Raw genomic sequence first — 17,625 nt, 5'->3', positions numbered from 1 at the left:
TCTCAGTCTTTATTCACCTTTTTTCTCACGTTTTCTCAATAAAATTAATACAAGTATAGAATATAATAGCATATTTCTAATAGGGGCACATTGTAACGCAGTGTTACAACATGCCCCCGCCTGCACAACTGGGATTTAAACCCGGCTAGTGCCTTCTGCTAGTTAGCGAAGCATTAAATAACTATCTCAACTGTTAAATAACATCTTGGAGATTAAACTAATATCAGATTTGTCTTATTTTAAATAAACACAAAAAATAGAGATGAAAAATTAACTTAAGTAAGAAATTTACTTTTGCTATGGTTTAATAAATGTCTATGGATATCTTCCAAAAAAAAAAAAATTAGCAGATTTTTTTTTTTCTATATAGTGTTGATATGGCAACTAGTAAATACACAAAGTTTCGTCATCCAAGCATGTGCGGAAGTATTTAAAACAAGCGTGTTACAACTAACCCCGCGTTAGGTTGTGCCCCGCGCTCCCCTATATATCCTACACTTTATTAATACGCTCAATTGTTTCATTAACTTCACATACCTCACATAAACCTGTTGGATGCTTATTTTTTTAAGTGCAGTGTGTTATTCAATCTTGTATGCCCCAATCTTAATCTTGTAATCATATTCTCTTCATACCTTCTCCTGATATTCTTCCCTTACCCGTTGACTGTATTTGATGCATATGTCTACCTTTTATTTCATTATCCCAATATAGCTGCCATTTTTTTCATAATATTCTTTTTTAATAATTGACTTAATTTCTGACCTACTAAATAAAATCTATATATCTACTATTTCTCGTTCTATTGCCTTTTTTGCTAATGCATCAGCCTCCTCATTACCTCTCAACCCAATATGTGCAGGAACCCACAAAAACTGTACCTCCAAACTAGCTTGTTTGATTGAATATAATTCTTGAATCTCTATTACCATATCCTGTCTTGTTTCTGACTTCATCTCCTTCAAACTTATTAGAGCTGAACTACAATCTGAACAAATTACTGCCTTAGATATTTTAACTTCCCTAATCCACCTTATTGCAAACATCTCTCCAGTATACACCGATAAACAATCTGATATCCTTTTATTCTTATACACTTTAATCTTTGGAATAATGAATGCAGAACCCACATGATCAGTTTTTGAATCTTTTGATGCATCTGTAAAAATGTGCATATATTCCCCATATCTTGACCCAATATACTCCCTTACATTATATACTTCTGTTTCATATGAACCTTCCTTTTGTCTTTTTCCTAATAAACTTAAATCTACTTCTGGTTGGGGCATAACCCATAATGGTACTGGAGATAAAGGAATTATTGGAGCACATCCAACCTCCTCCCATCTCATATCTCTAGCTAATTTCCCGACACTCCATCCAAAACTATTACAATCTCTCTTCTCATGTTCCCAACTAGGACTCATTACTTTTCTTGTTGGATGATCCTCTCTCTGTCCTCTCAAATTTGCCCAATAAGATGCCATTAATTGCTGTCTTCTTATCTGCAAAGGCATTTCACCCATCTCTACCTGAAGAGCTGAAACTGGAGAAGTTGGAAATGCTCCGCAGCAAATTCTTAATGCTTGAGATTGAATTCTTTCTATTTTAATCAAATGAGATTCTTCTTCTTCTTCTTCTTCTTCTTCTTCTTCTTCTTCTTCTTCTTCTTCTTCTTCTTCCGGCAGTGTAGACGCTACTGGGCGTATTACTGCCCTCCACAGGTCAACTTATAAACTAAATTCTTAAATACAGTCCTGTCTCATGCAAGAACTGGATGACTGCTTCAGAGATCTGTTTATGCTTGTCACTGTGTCCAAATAAAGAAGTAACAGAAAAGACTTTAAGTCCAAGTTCTGCCAATTTACAAAAAAGAGTTCTCCTTTCTACATTATACTTCCTGCATTCTAAAAAAAACATGTCCTATTGTTTCCACATTCCCACATTCACATAGACCAGAAATGTGCTTTCCTATAATATGCAAAAAATAATTGAACCCACAATGCCCCAACCTCAATCTGCACAATTTAACTGAGTCCCGTAGGGGACGGAAAGGTACAGAAACATTTTTTACTAACTTTTGGTTGAATAGAAAAATAGTGTCTACCCTTGATTTCCTTTTCCCATCCATTCTGCCATTCTTTAACCCTTTCCCTCAGTTCCACCCTCCCCAAGGGTATATACATATCTATTTCTCTTCCTAGGCTCTCTGCATTCACTTCCCTCTTCAGTTTCTCTCTTTGTCTGTAAAATCGTATATGCACCATAAAAGAACGTGATCTACATCTTCTCTCACTCCACAATTCTCACATTTCCCAGATGGATGTTTGTGTAAAATGTATAAGCTGTTATTTAAACTAGTATATTCTCAGTCTTGTAAACCAAACCTCTTCCTGTCTGTTTGAATAACTATATTTGCAACTTGAGATATATTTTTGTATATTGTATAAGTGTCTACCTTTTGTATATTGTATAAGTGTCTACCTTTTGTATCTTTATCCCATTCAGCTTGCCATATTTTATTAACTTTGTGTTTAATGAGTACCTTAACTTCTGATTTACTGAGTGGAATGCTTATTGAACTTCCTCTTCTTTAGTAGCCTCTTTTGCCAGCCTGTCTGCTTCCTCATTACCACCAACTCCTTTATGGGCAGGGACCCATACAAACTGCATTAATATTATTAATTTCATTCAATAAGTCCTGTCGGCATGATGATTCTCCATTTTGAATGGAAGTGAGAGATAACATAGAATCAGAACAAATAGCTGCCTTAGGGGGCCTAACTTCTTCTATCCAATGCAATGCAATATTAATGGCTGTCATTTCTGCTGCAAATATGGACAAATGATCTGATGTTCTTTTTTTAATTGAGATTTTATAATCAGGGATGTAAGCTGCAATACCCGTTTTACCCTCTGGATCTTTAGATGCATCTGTATAAATCTGTGTTGTATTAGTACCTATTTCTAAATATTGCTCTGATACACTCCTCTATTTTACAACAAAAGTTACGCCAATATATCTTTTTAGCTTCTTTTATGATTCTTTTAACTTTTGAGTTAGATTTGTTGTATTCCATTAAATTGGTATAGGAATGATTTGATTTAACAATTTTGAAAGCTTTATTTCTAACTTGAATTGCTTCCTTACAATCAACTGACCACCAAGGTACCATTCTCTTATTCCTCATCCCAGAAGATTTGCCAAACACCTCCTCTGCTGTCTTACACAATATATTTGTAATTATTGAATTTAACTCATAAACATCATTACTCATATCTGACATTATTCCCATCAGCCTAGCACTTGCCGTCATGCAATATAACCCCCAGTTTGCTTCTCTCATTTTCCATCTTGGAAACCAATTCTCTTCAAGGCACACATTTTGATTCCTAATACTTAACCAAATAATACAGTGATCACTGCCAAGAGAATTTTCATTAACCTCCCACTCACTTACCCCTGCTATCTGATTCGATACTATTGTGAGATCTATTGCAGACTCTGTTCCATGAGATGCATCAAACCTAGTGTTCCTTCCATCATTTAAACAAACCAACTTATAATCATCCATAAACTCCTCAATAGAAGGACTTGCTATTTATGTTCGGGGTAACGGGGATCAGCCAATCAGCACTTTCATTTTCGGGTCACCGAGAGGACACTTGTTTGCGCTGAATGATAGGTTTCGTTTTACAGAATCATTAAGCTACATACCGTAGGTATAAATACATTGTCAGTAATGTATTGACATTTCCCATTTCCATCTATCTTAGTACCTCCCCACAAAGTGTTATGTGCATTAAAATCTCCACATATTACTAACTTTCCATTTCCTCCCTCACACATATCATCTAGCATCTCTCTTAAGATTTTTTTACAAGGGTTATAGAAGTTAACAATTTTAATTTTAGTTTTACTTACCCAAATCTCAACCATAACTGCTTCAATCTCTTTATCTATATTTAAGTTTCTTAATCCCCTGCTGAATGAATGTGGCCACTCCACCTCCTGCAGTATACCTGTCTTTACGTATTGCTGTGTATCCATATATTATGAAATCATCAAGTGATGGCTTTAACCAGGTTCCCTGTATATACAGTAAAATGTTTGGTTTGACATCTTGTTCCACAATAAAGTGTTTTAATTCCTGACCAGCAACTAAAGCAACTAAACTTCCATCATTCCACTGCAGAATAGATAAAGTCATTATTAACTGCCACATGATGCTTGACTATCAGATATACCATGTTATGAATGAAGTCCACTGATAAATCATGAATATCTAGATACTTTTCGCCTGCTTTTTAATTATTTTAATTCTATCACTTCTACTTGTTACTTGGGCTGAACAATTAACCACTTCCACCATAAAAGCAATGATTTTTTTTTTATATCCACAATAAAAGTATCTTCTTCAGATACTTTACAGCATTTCTGAATCGTTTGAGCTTCTATGTTCTTCTTCTATTGGAGTTTTATGGCAGTTGGCAAACCAGCTGAAAGGTGCATTTACCACCACCAACTGGACAGGAGTGTGAAGTGTTATCCGAGTGAAGCAAATAAACTAATAATAATATTAAAAAAAAAATATATATATATATTCTGTTATCCAATCCTGTTCCCCTTATATACCTCATTAAAGCACTATAAACCCGTCTCTTTCTGTGCGTTTTGAAATATGCTATTTACTGACAATGTATTTATACCTACGGTATGTAGCTTAATGATTCTGTAAAACGAAACCTATCATTCAGCGCAAACAAGTGTCCTCTCGGTGACCCGAAAATGAAAGTGCTGATTGGCTGATCCCCGTTACCCCGAACATAAATAGCAAGTCCTTCTTTACAATGTCTATGGTGTTAACAATATTTGAAGTCAAATTTTGGTTCGTTCTAAAATTAGCAGAGGTATGCAACTTTAGATAATAATTAATAAATAAATACATTACTTTAAGGACTCAGTTTCATTGATCATTTAAATTTCATTTTTAAAAGAAATGTGGGTAACGCTTTAGATTACAGCCCGGAAAGTACTGCATAATTAAAATGAAAGTATAGTGTAACTTTCGGTAATTACAGTGTACCTATAAAGTACTTACGTGTTAAATATAGGGGAACAATATGTGAAGTCTTGGGAATAAAGGTGTAACAACCAGGAAAATACTGCGTAATTAAAACAAAATTACAGTGTAACTTTCGGTAATTACAGAGTACCTATAAATTGCATACATGTAAGTATAGGGGAATAATATGTAAAGTTTTGGGAATCAAGGGGTAACAACCAGGAAAATAGCTATTTAGACTAAGTATTTTAGAATCTTACTTTTGGGAGCAATTTAGCGAGTACATACATTGCACCTTTTTGTAATAATAGTGTATAAAAATACATAAAGGCTTTTTTTAAATTACGGGGTACATATCAGTGCATTTACAAAGTAGGCTAATTTGTTATTATTGCATGTAGTTACAGGTTAAGTATGACATTGCGGGCTGTAAATTAAAGTGGTGCTTCTTACCCTCTTGTTTCATGTAGTTACAGGGTAAGTTCTATAAAAACACATTTACACAAACAACAATATGATATCACTCGGAAAACTTTATTTGAAAAACAACTTATTTCAAAACGGATTTACAGCAATTTGTTTCTCTTGCTTGGTTTCCTCCTCCTCTTGTTCCTCTTTGTCTTTTTCTTTCCTTCCACTGATGAATCATGAATCTTAAGAAGGAATCCCATGACATGTCTCTTTCTATTCTGTATTATGTGTTAAAAAAGAAAATACAGAACAGATATGTCCTCACCATTTACTCATCTTTTACCCTCATGTCAACCGAGTGTAACGGAGGCCAGCTAGTAGTTGCTGTGCGAGTAAACCTCACTCCTCTGATCTCAATAGACGCTCTAGCGACAGATGCTAGAGGCTGCTGGTATTATTAAAGGGGGGGTGAAATGCTCATTTTCACTCAATCTCCTGTTAATCTTGAGTACCTATAGAGTAGTATTGCATCCTTCATATCTCCAAAAATTATTTAGTTTTATTATATTTATAAAAGACAGATAGGCTTTACTGAGTCTTTTTCTGGAAAAAAACGAGCGGCTGGGGGCAGGTGAAGCTAAAGCTGTGTGCTAGTCAGCACAATTTTGTTACCGGTCTGTGTCCCAGCCCAGCAGTCTGCAGTCAGCACAAGTCTGTTACCAGTCTCTGGACCAGCCCAGTGGCCTGTAGTCAGCACAAACCAGCTTTCAGTCTGTGAACCAGCCCAGTGGCCTGCAGTCAGCACAAACCAGTTCTCAGTCTGTGTTCCAGCTCAGTGGCCTGCAGTCAGCCTAATCTTGTTACCAGTCTCTGGACCAGCCCAGCAGTCTGCAGTCAGCACAATCTCGTTACCAGTCTGTATCCCAGCCCAGCAGTCTGCAGTCAGCACAAGCCCGTTACCAGTCTGATGTCCCAGATCAATGGCCTGCAGTCAGCACAATCTTATTACCAGTCTGTGGACCAGCCCAGTGGCCTGCAGTCAGCACAAGCCCGTTACCAGTCTGTGGACCAGCCCAATGGTCTGCAGTCAGCACAAACCAGCTCTTGGTCTGTGTCCCAGCTCAGCGGCCTGCAGTCAGCTTAATTCCGTTACCAGTCTGTGTCCCAGCTCAGCGGCCTGCAGTCAGCACAAGCCCGTTACCAGTCTCTGGACCAGCCCAATGGTCTGCAGTAAACACAAGCCCGTTACCAGTCTGTGTCTCAGCCCAGTAGTCTGCAGTAAGCACAAGCTCGTTACCAGTCTGTAGACCAGCCCAGCAGTCGGCAGTCAGCACAATCCCGTTACCAGTCTGTGTCCCGGCCTAGCGGCCTGCAGTCAGCACAAACCCGTTACCAGTCTGTGGACAGTTAGCACAAGCCCATTACCAGTCTGTGGACCAGCCCAGTGGCCTGCAGTCAGCACAAACCAGCTCTCAGTCTGAGTCCCAGATCAGCGGCCTGCAGTCAGCACAATCTCGTTATCAGTCTGTGTCCCAGCCCAGCAGTCTGCAGTCAGCACAAGCCCGTTACCAGTCTCTGGACCAGCCCAGTGGCCTGCAGTCAGCACAAACCAGCTTTCAGTCTGTGTCCCAGATCAGCGGCCTGCAGTCAGCGCAAACCAGTTCTCAGTCTGTGTTCCAGCTCAGCGGCCTGCAGTCAGCCTAATCTTCTTAACAGTCTCTGGACCAGCCCAGCAGTCTGCAGTCAGCACAGGCCCGTTGCCGGTCAGTGGACCAGCCCAGTGGTCTGCAGTTAGCATAATCTCGTTACCAGTCTGTGTCCCAGCCCAGCAGTCTGCAGTCAGCACAAGTCTGTTACCAGTCTGATGTCCCAGATCAATGGCCTGCAGTCAGCACAATCTTATTACCAGTCTGTGGACCAGCCCAGTGGTCTGCAGTCAGCACAAACCAGCTCTCAGTCTGTGTCCCAGCTCAGCGGCCTGCAGTTAGCTTAATCCCGTTACCAGTTTGTGTCCCAGCTCAGCGGCCTGCAGTCAGCACAAGCCCGTCACCAGTCTCTGGACCAGCCCAATGGTCTGCAGTCAACACAAGCCCGTTACCAGTCTGTGTCTCAGCCCAGTAGTCTGCAGTAAGCACAAGCTCGTTACCAGTCTGTAGACCAGCCCAGCAGTCGGCAGTCAGCACAATCCCGCTACCAGTTTGTGTCCCGGCCCAGCGGCCTGCAGTCAGCACAATCCCGTTACCAGTCTGTGGACCAGCCCAGCAGTCTGCAGTTAGCACAATCCCGTTACCAGTCTGTGTCCCAGCTCAGCGGCAGTCAACCTAATTTCATTACCAGTCCGTGTCCCAGTCCAGCAGTCTACAGTCAGCACAAGCTCGTTACCAGCCTGTGGACCAGCCCAGTGGCCTGCAGTCAGCACAAACCAGCTCTCAGTCTGAGTCCTAGATCAGCGGCCTGTAGCCAATACAAGCCCGCTACCAGTCTGTGGACCAGCCCAGCAGTCCGCAGTCAGCACAATCCAGTTACCAGCCTGTGTCCCGGCTCAACAGTCTGCAGTCAGCACAATCCAGTTACCAGCCTGTGTCCCGGCTCAACAGTCTGCAGTCAGCACAATCCAGTTACCAGCCTGTGTCCCGGCCCAGCAGTCTGCAGTCAGCACAAGTCCGTTACCAGTCTATATCCCAGCTCAGCAGTCTGCAGCCAGTACAAGCCTGTTATCAGTCTGTGGAAAATCTTACTAAATCTTACTAAAACATGGTGAAAGGTTATGGTAGGACAACAGTTAAATGCACTGATTATAAATGTGATTTAAATGTAATATAGTGTATGTACTTAAAAAATATATCGTCTCTATAAAAAATTAAAATAAAATAAAGCTGTCCTCCGAAGAGGGGGGGTGGAGGTGGGAGAAAAAAATAAAAAAATAAAAAAAATAATAATAATAAAGCTGTGTGCTAACGTGCCACACTAACAACACAGAGACATTTGAAGCAGTTTTACCAGTTGTACTCACCGCCCGGTTCCAATCACGACCGCAAACCTTTATCATTGCGACTGCTCGATCCTTAAGCATTAGACGATCTGCAAATCCGTCGATCTGGGCTTTGTTTATAAAACAATCATCGTCGAAATGCAGGGAACAAAGTCTTACACAGCGCCGTTGATGCTCTGAAAAAACAAACTCCATCCACTGGTCCCTTAGCGCTGGGTTCTTTGGGAATATGTGCAGGGTTGTCTTGCCCTGGCAACCAAAAACCCACTTCTTTTGGTGACATTGACTTCCAAAAACTGAGCAAAGCGCTTTGATGAGGTAACGCACTGCTTTCGCTCTCTCTCTCTCTTGCTCTGGTCTACGAGTGCGCCCGCGGTTCTTCTGGCAGAAGTGCCCCTAGGACCCATATAAGGAAATTCCGCTACATCTGACGTCACACAGGCCCATACGCAAAAAAAACTTTCCGAAACTTGTGACAAACCGGAAGGACAATTTTTGCCACAGAAATACTCCTTCAAACGTACAATTTAATTTTTGAAACTTTGTCCATGTTTAGCATGGGAATCCAACTCTTTAACAGTGTAAAAAAATCAGTATGCATGAAATAGCTTTTCCCTTTAAGCATTACTGTAGTTTTAAATATTCGGTCTACTGTTTTCCTACACTTTTTAGTTTTCCAAATGGTTAAACAATCAATGTTTAGTTTAACAATCTTTTAAGGATGAACAAATCATGGTTTTGGTCATCACATTAAAAATAACATTAAAATTGGATAATATTTAAAAAATTAAAGAGCTGGAAAAAGTGTGAAGGAATTAGTGCTTGAATTTTACTCTCAAAAGGATGTACGAACCCTGAAATTAATCATGTAAAAACATTTGACTATTTCTGCCACAATACCATGGTTATAGTTAACATTACTACATTAAATCCATAGGGAATATTGGTGATTTGTGGACTTAGAAGCCCTATTACTTAAAACTTCATGAACTTGTTTGTTCAAGGCACAAAGTTTCTCCTGGTTTCCAAGTCAGTGCCCATTATTTACTCACTCTCAAGTCATCCTAGGTGTGTATGACATTCTTCTTTTAGACAAATACTATCTGACTGAGTTATATTAAAACAAAATGTCCTGGCTCTTCCAAGCTTTATAATGAATTTCCATTTACTTGCAGTCTAGAGCCCTGTATACTGCTTTATTTCTGCTTTTACATGAGCGCCACCTACTGTCAGAGAGCGCAAGTTAATAGATATCAATCAATCAACAAAGTGTCCTGTGCTCACCACACACCGGCTATAGGTGGAGAGGAGAGATTTGGCTATAGAGTGATGTGTGTCTAACTTACACAGAAGAGACTTTGTTGCTCAGCACATGAACATAAACTACTTACTGTGATTTCAGACTGTGTTGATGTGGTTTATCGACTGCATGGATCTTCATGTGTCGCTTCAGGTCACTTTTAACAGAGAAACTCTTTCCACACTGATCACACGTGTGTGGCTTCTCTCCGCTGTGGATCCTCTCATGTCTTTTCAGAGATGATAATACACTGAATCTCTTTTCACAGTGTGAACACTTGTAAGGTTTTTCTCCAGTGTGAATTCTCTTGTGCAGTTTTAAACTGTTTGCTGTAGTAAAAGTCTTCTCACACTCAAAGCACATGTACTCTCTCACACCAGTATGAGTTTTCTCATGTCTATGTAAACTAACCAGCAGTGAAAAACTCTTTCCACACACAGAACATGAATGCGGCTTCTCCTTTGTATGAACTGTCAGGTGTGTCTTCAGGTTTGATGCATAGATAAATGTTTTTCCGCATTGATCACATGAGAACGGCTTCTCTCCGGTGTGGATCCTCATGTGTTCTTTAAGGTTTGAAGATTGACTGAAATCTTTCCCACATTTATCACACTTAAACGGCTTCTCTCCAGTGTGGATCCTCATGTGAATCTCAAGACTTTGTTTGGTTATGAAACTATTTCCACACTGAGTGCAGGTGAAAGATTTCTTGGCTCTTCTTTTCTTTAAAAATGTTTTTTTAGTCTTTGAGCGACTCAAAGGTTTTTCTCCAGGTTTGACATGATGTTCCTCCTTCACTTCACTCAGTTCTTCTCTCTCCTCCTCCACTTCACTCAGTTCTTCTCTCTCCTCCTCCACTTCACTCAGTTCTTCTCTCTCCTCCTTCACTTCACTCAGTTCTTCACTCTCCTCCTTCACTTCACTCAGGTCTGACATGAAAGAAAAATGTATTAAATAAAATTTTCAGTACATCAAAATAATTCATTGAAAGAAATATAAATTGAAAGGACATGAAAGTGAGCCCTAAAGTAATAGCAGAAATTAGAACTATTATAAAATATTATCATAATTTGATGCCTTTTTATTTTATTATTATAAAATATTTAATAATTTGATGCCTTTTATTATTTATCAGTTAAAATAGTATTAACTTGATCTGATGTTGATAATCAATATAAAAATGTCTCAAACCTCCCTTTACTGAACATTTGTTGAAGAAAAACCCAGAACATTCTGTATCATTTCATAGTTTAACTGTTTATCTAAAAGTGATGAAGTGCTTGAATGTTTCTAACATGAATGTTCTTCAGCATCATGAATGAATGAAGAATAAACACCAACCTCTTTGTTCTTCAGGATCTTCAGTGCGTTTCATTCTGCAGGGTTCTGGATCACTCATGTTCTCACTGTCCTCTTTAATAAACTCAGTCTTTGCAGATTTCAGCTCTTCCTGATGCTCTGATGCTCGTCTTCACTTGTAGCTGATGGGAGTTTACAGCATTTATTTGAGAATTGATGTGGGAGGAGCTTCACTGACCACGTGACTGATGTGGGAGGAGCTTCATTGATGATGCAATTGGTGTTGGAGGAGCTGATCTGCCCAAAATCTAAAATATATCAGTTATTGAGTTTGTTTTTTTACTAAATGACACTTCTAAAATATAATGATCATTTGCAGAATGCATTTTTATAAATTGATTATATGTCCTTGAAACTTTACATGAATGTGGTAAATATATCTTCCAATTATTATTTCTAAAACATTACCGAATCTTTGAGATTGATATTTATTTTACTAAAAACGTTTTGAATTATCAATGTCTGTTCACACAAGACTTTTCCTTACACTGACTTTCATTCATGCGCATGTGAAAGTGGGACACCAGAAACACAAGCTCAAGTAAATAACCCTGTGAGAAATAATCCATTCATTATTTGTATTGCTAATCCTAACATTATTCTGTTTCTACATTAAAATACAGGTATCTAGAAATAAATAAAAGAATATTTAAATTCTTCCAAATATGAATAATGGTAAGAAAAACAGTTAAAATCATAAACACAGAAATAAATGTACATATAGTAACCAACAAATCCCCTCAGTCTGCTGACACCAATGAAATGAGCTTTAAGTGTCAATTTACAGGAGATCTGAAGACATCAGCATAATAAATGAGGTGAAAACAGGAACTATTGTCGTGAAATAAAGAGTGTTTTCAGCAGATCTGTTAATATTGATGAGCCTCAGACTATCAACACTCATTCAACAAGCCATTCAGGATCATCAGCAGATCATCTCACTTTATTCTGAGTGTTTGCTGTTAGAAACACATTATTTGAGTCAGGATACATGATAAAAGCCTGTTAAACTGCTCTATTGAAAGAAAATACAGTTGCTTCTCACACTATGACATGGATAAAACATCAATAACACAAAACAATGACACTCATCTTCCTCAACCACTACAGATTACAGCAGCATAATGTCCAAATTAATCTAAATATATAGTTTGATCTTATAATAACTACATTAATCACTACACAGTAAATTTGAAATCTGGAAATCAACACCAATATACTTAATTTCAACACTTTAAAAGTGTAAATATGGGAACAACCCTCAAAGTGTTAGTTCGATACTTTCAAGAGTGTTGCCTCTCACAACACCGACACAGAGTTACAACATGAACACTAAGAGAGTAAAATATGAACACCAATTCTGCATTACCTACTTTAAAGAACTGTAAAATACACCGACAAATCATGTAATCTGAAAAAAATTAATTCACTTTGAAATAAACATCAATTTATATTACTCTTTCAAAACTATACAGAAATTTAAATTGTAACCTTAGTCTGGGATCATAAAAGTGGTTTTCTCAAAGTAGAAATTAAAATAATAACATTTTATATGAGCAGAAACTGAAAATGATCAGATAAAGATCACCACAAAGCACTATTGTTCCCAGAGTAAAACACTATTCATATTTAGTATTGATTTAAAGGAGAACTCCGGTCAATTTTAACATTGAGCTATTTTTTTTTTTGTAAATTTGGAGTGCTGTCCAGAGAACAACGACAAAAATCGGTGTTGCCTACACTGTGTTATCCTCTTTTTAAAATTTGCACCCTGTTGACTTCAATGGATGATGTGTCATTACAAGTGCTCAGCCATGTGAGTGATTCCTTCAGAGTGATCACGGGTGAATCTGACACCAGTAGATGTGAAAGATATGAATAAAAATTATGTTTATTCAGCCAGCGCTCATACCTGTATTTACATCCTGTTTACGGTTGAAGTCCACAGTAGTCGATTGTCGAGTTCGGGCGCGTGATCATAGGTAACTAAACCTATGCACGTGAACTCGACAATCGATTACTATGGACTTCGACCGAAAACAGGATGTAAATTTTATTATTTATTTTTATGCTATTGCAGCTTAATAACATTTAGATTTTTAAATCATTTTAATCAAACACTGGTGAAACAACCACTTATGTCTGTAATGGTGACTTGATAGCTAGGACTGTAACTGTAGCTGGTTGAGAATAGGTGACCACTGTGGTGCATCGGTAAGAATGTAATCGAATGCTCTAAAGCTCTTCAATGGATTTATTGACAGCCAGCAGATGATTATCTGTCTTCCTGAGTGTACAGTATGTGTGGTTCTACAATAAACAATACAAAGAAAAATATCAGCATTTATGACAGTGCTGACAATAAGTAAAGCGAATAAATGGTAATTAGAACAACTTTCCCTTCAAGTAACTTTAGCTGCTTATATCAAATAACCAAATAATATACCAGATAGTGTTGTAGTACTCGAGACCGGTCTTGAGACCACTTTTTGATGGTCTCGGTCTCGGATTCGACCGCATTTGTACTCGGCCTTGTCTCGGTCTCGGACATTGAGGACTCGGGATTTTTTTTTCAAGACCAGTCAAGACCATAACTGTGGAAATATCACTAAATTGCCAGTAACACTGCCCATGAAACACGTAGATCAGCGGCCCATTGGTTCTTTTCTTGATTGACACTGGGCTGGGCCAATCACAACTGTAACGTAAGGTTTCGGTATGTGGTGGTAGATCACTCTATATGATAATAAACAGCAGAATGGAGACAGAAGACTTTCTCAAGCGGCACTTTTACTGAACACCGTCACAACAACAACACTTCCTTAAACAGCCTTACATGTGACTTCACTAACCAATCAGAAGCAAGGACTTAGACTGAGATAAATGTGAGTGAATCAGAGAGGCAGATTCAGCAGAATATCCTTACAATATTAAATATGTAAACACATAAATGTGTAAATAATTAACTGACTAAACATTGTAAATATACTTCTAGTATATTAACTCAAATATAAATCATATTAAATTCTAAGCATTACAACTTTCCAATATGAAATATGAACTCCACTTCTAAACCTTACACAACTTTAAACGAGTGAGCGAGCGTGCAGCAGTGTCAGTGTGTATCTGTCAAAATAGATGGAGAAGAAACGCAAGGAATGTGCAGATAAATAGCGTGAAAAAATAGAACCAGGCCCTTAAAGCAGACGCTTTATGTGTCAAAATATATGTTTTCTGACCTTCGTCAGCTCCAGCGGCAGATGATGATAGTGAGGACGGAGGATCAGGAGAGAGATGAGAAAGTGTAGAGCCTGCGGTAAGCAGAACTAGCCTTCTTTCAAAACACTTAGGCAGGAACCCATAACCCAGTTACAGATTATTTCCACATCTGCATAGTTGACGATTACCGCAATGCACTAGAAATGTAATGAGATGCGTTTGTTTTCCGCCAAAATAAAAGCTTGATGCAGTTTGTATCAAAATAAAAGATCATGTGCTTATCTCTTTCAAGTATAGAAATTGGTACAACACTAATTATGAAAGTTTATTTTATTTTTTAGTGCATTTGTTTTACAAAATATGGCTATTGCTGTCATTGGATTAATATTATAACTATTATGTAGTAGGTGTAATGTAAATAGACACTGTAACTTAAAGAGGTTTGAATTTTTCTTTGTTTAATTTGCACACTGAACATGGGTGAGCTTTTAATTTTGAACTCTCAAAGTGCACCAGATTGATGAATTTAACATTAAAATGCACAAAAAAAATTCTCACGGGGGGCATATGCCCCCGAACCCCCCTAGAAGGACCGAGGTCCACCCACCACAGTTTTAACAAAAATCCTGTAAGAAACACTTGTATTGCTATGCCAGAGCCGCTTATAGCTTGTTTTAGGATTCACCACTGTGGAGTATAGTTTGACTGTATTAATAAATGTCAAATTCTTACTTATTTCATCTGTTAACTCTCACTCGTTCCTATACTCACTCATTACATGGCATTAGTGGTTTTAATGAATAGGAGTTGGTATGCATATAATTAAGGGCGTGCAAAGATGGGTGGTGTTTATGATCATATAGTGGGCCGGTCTGGGCAAAAATGCCCGGGCCGATTTTTTGTCCCAGTCCAGCCCTGCACCCATCCCCGCCCCCTTTCACTCGCACTCCCAAGAAAGTGAGCTGTGGTTGTCAGGGAGCGGGAGAACATGTCTGCAAAATCTTCAGTAATAAAATTCGGCTACAAAAATCATAAAGAATATATTTGTAAAACAACATCCAGAAGAAAGCATTCAACTTCTGTAAATTCTGCAGTGCTTCACTTTCAGAGACGGTGGGGACTAAGTTACGTCAAACTTTTATCGTCACTTGGAAAGGAAGCACAAAGAAAGGTAAGCTAATGTTATGTGTACCCAATAGCTGGGTTAAAAATATTGGGTCGTTCTGTTGGGTTATTCGGCTCATTTATTGGGTTGTTTCTATAACAACGCAGCCCGTTGGGTTAAAATTCAAATTTCAACGGTTGATCCCCGCAGCTAACAGAAGATACACGGGTGAGTTAATATTACACTATACAGTATATTGTATACATGTTTGTTTGTTTTTTCGTTATAAAGTGACTTTAAGCTCTTACATAGTATTATTGCCGCTTTTTTTTTAATGTTCAGCCAATTATTTCCATGTTTATATCTCCCATTTGACTGCTTTTTGTCCGCTATCTGCGACTAACGACACCAATATAGCATATAGCCAGCCAATTTCTTAATACTTGGTTGTGATACTCTTCCTAACTTTCTATGTTCTTTCCCATTCTTTTTGGGAAAGTTATTCATATTTTCATATATTAACCGACGCGCTCGGCTTCAAGACCCAGCAGAAGCCTGGTCCATCCATCCAGTGTTGCAGTCACTTAACGTTACAGGAAGAAGGTATGCTGAGTTATATAAAGGCCTATATTGTAGCGCAAATGTTTTCTTGTTTTATCCCAACTACAGTGTGCATTTAAAATACTACAAAGTGTTAAACTAGGGTGACCATACGTCCTCTTTTCCCCGGACATGTCCTCTTTTTGGACCTAAAAAAATGCGCCCGGCCGGGACACCATTCATTGTGTGCGTTTTTGCATTGCTTTAGATCGCGCCTTCTCGCGCCATTGTTCGGTCGGTCATGTAGTACGTAACGCAAAACATTGGTCAAACAGTGGCACATGGCTCCTGAACTGCGTTAAAAAAGAGCCCAAATGTAATTTCACAAACTATTTACCGAGACATTTCCCGTGTTCCCGATTAAAAGCCTGAAATATGGACACCCTAATTAAACATTTTATCTATACAACTCTATAAAGATTAAACGTTATAAAATATAACTATGGCTCAATAAGATAGTAAGTTAATAGCCAGTTAAGTTACATAACACTTTTCAGATCTTTTCTATTGTCACTGACAATAGGCTTTATTTTTGTTAATTCACTTTATATTAACTAAACTTTTTTTTACACAGGATGCTATGGATTCATGTAAGGGAAACGCCTCAGAAGTGGAACCTTGAAACATTAATCGACAGATTTGCAGGTGAGAGATAATGTAACAAGCATATAGCAGCATCACTAATATAGTGAAACCTTTTTTGACTTCATGAAAATTAGAACTTAGGCCTAATGAAGGATAATAAATTATTCAAATGACACCTCTCCTTAAAGGAGTAGTCCACCAAAATGTTTTAAATCGGTCATAATTTTCTCACCATGTCCCTACTAACCTGTATGAATTTCGTTCTTATTTGGAACACAATTCCCAAGAGTTTTTTTTTTTTTTTACATCAATAAATCCAAAATAAACCAGAACATTTTCACACAGAAATAAAGCCTTGAGTCACAAATGCATTTTGGGACAAACTTGCTTGCTCATACATGCACACAAACATGCATTTGTATAGAGCAGCCTCAAATGCACATAAAGGGGTGAGACCTAACACCCACACAAACACAAATGCAGTGCACACACATGCATACACAACTTCATTTCTGCTAATTGGTGTTGGTTTTATATACACATTTTTAAATATTTTTTTAAATTTAAAATTTTTTTTTTTTTTTTCAGCATTTGGTTCATTAAAATAAATATAATTTGACAATCAAAACTCTACATCTTTTCTTTTAGTTGCATTTAAGTTATATTTTTGCAAATTTGTGGTGTTATTGCAAAACCAGACAATTTTAAAACACCTCAAATAATAATTGTTATTTGTTATTTGTCATTTGTTGATACAGCCTGTAGGTACATCATTTATGACAACACGTTTTGGGTAATATTTGATCCATGTGTGCATATTTACCATTTAAAAATTATTTTTAAAGGTTGGAACAAACATCATTTAATATTTGGAGGAGGAGGAGCAACGGAGGCAATTCCCTCATGTCCTGCAGCTTGGGGATAAATTCAACTGCTCACAAGCTTTCGTTATTGTGGGAGGAGCGGCACTAGAGCAAGACAGCCTTTT

The sequence above is a fragment of the Squalius cephalus genome (assembly GCF_949319135.1).
Source record: "Squalius cephalus genome assembly, chromosome: 1".
Lineage (NCBI taxonomy): Eukaryota > Metazoa > Chordata > Actinopteri > Cypriniformes > Leuciscidae > Squalius > Squalius cephalus.
The sequence above is the reverse complement of the archived record's forward strand: the minus strand, read 5'-3'. Positions refer to the sequence as shown.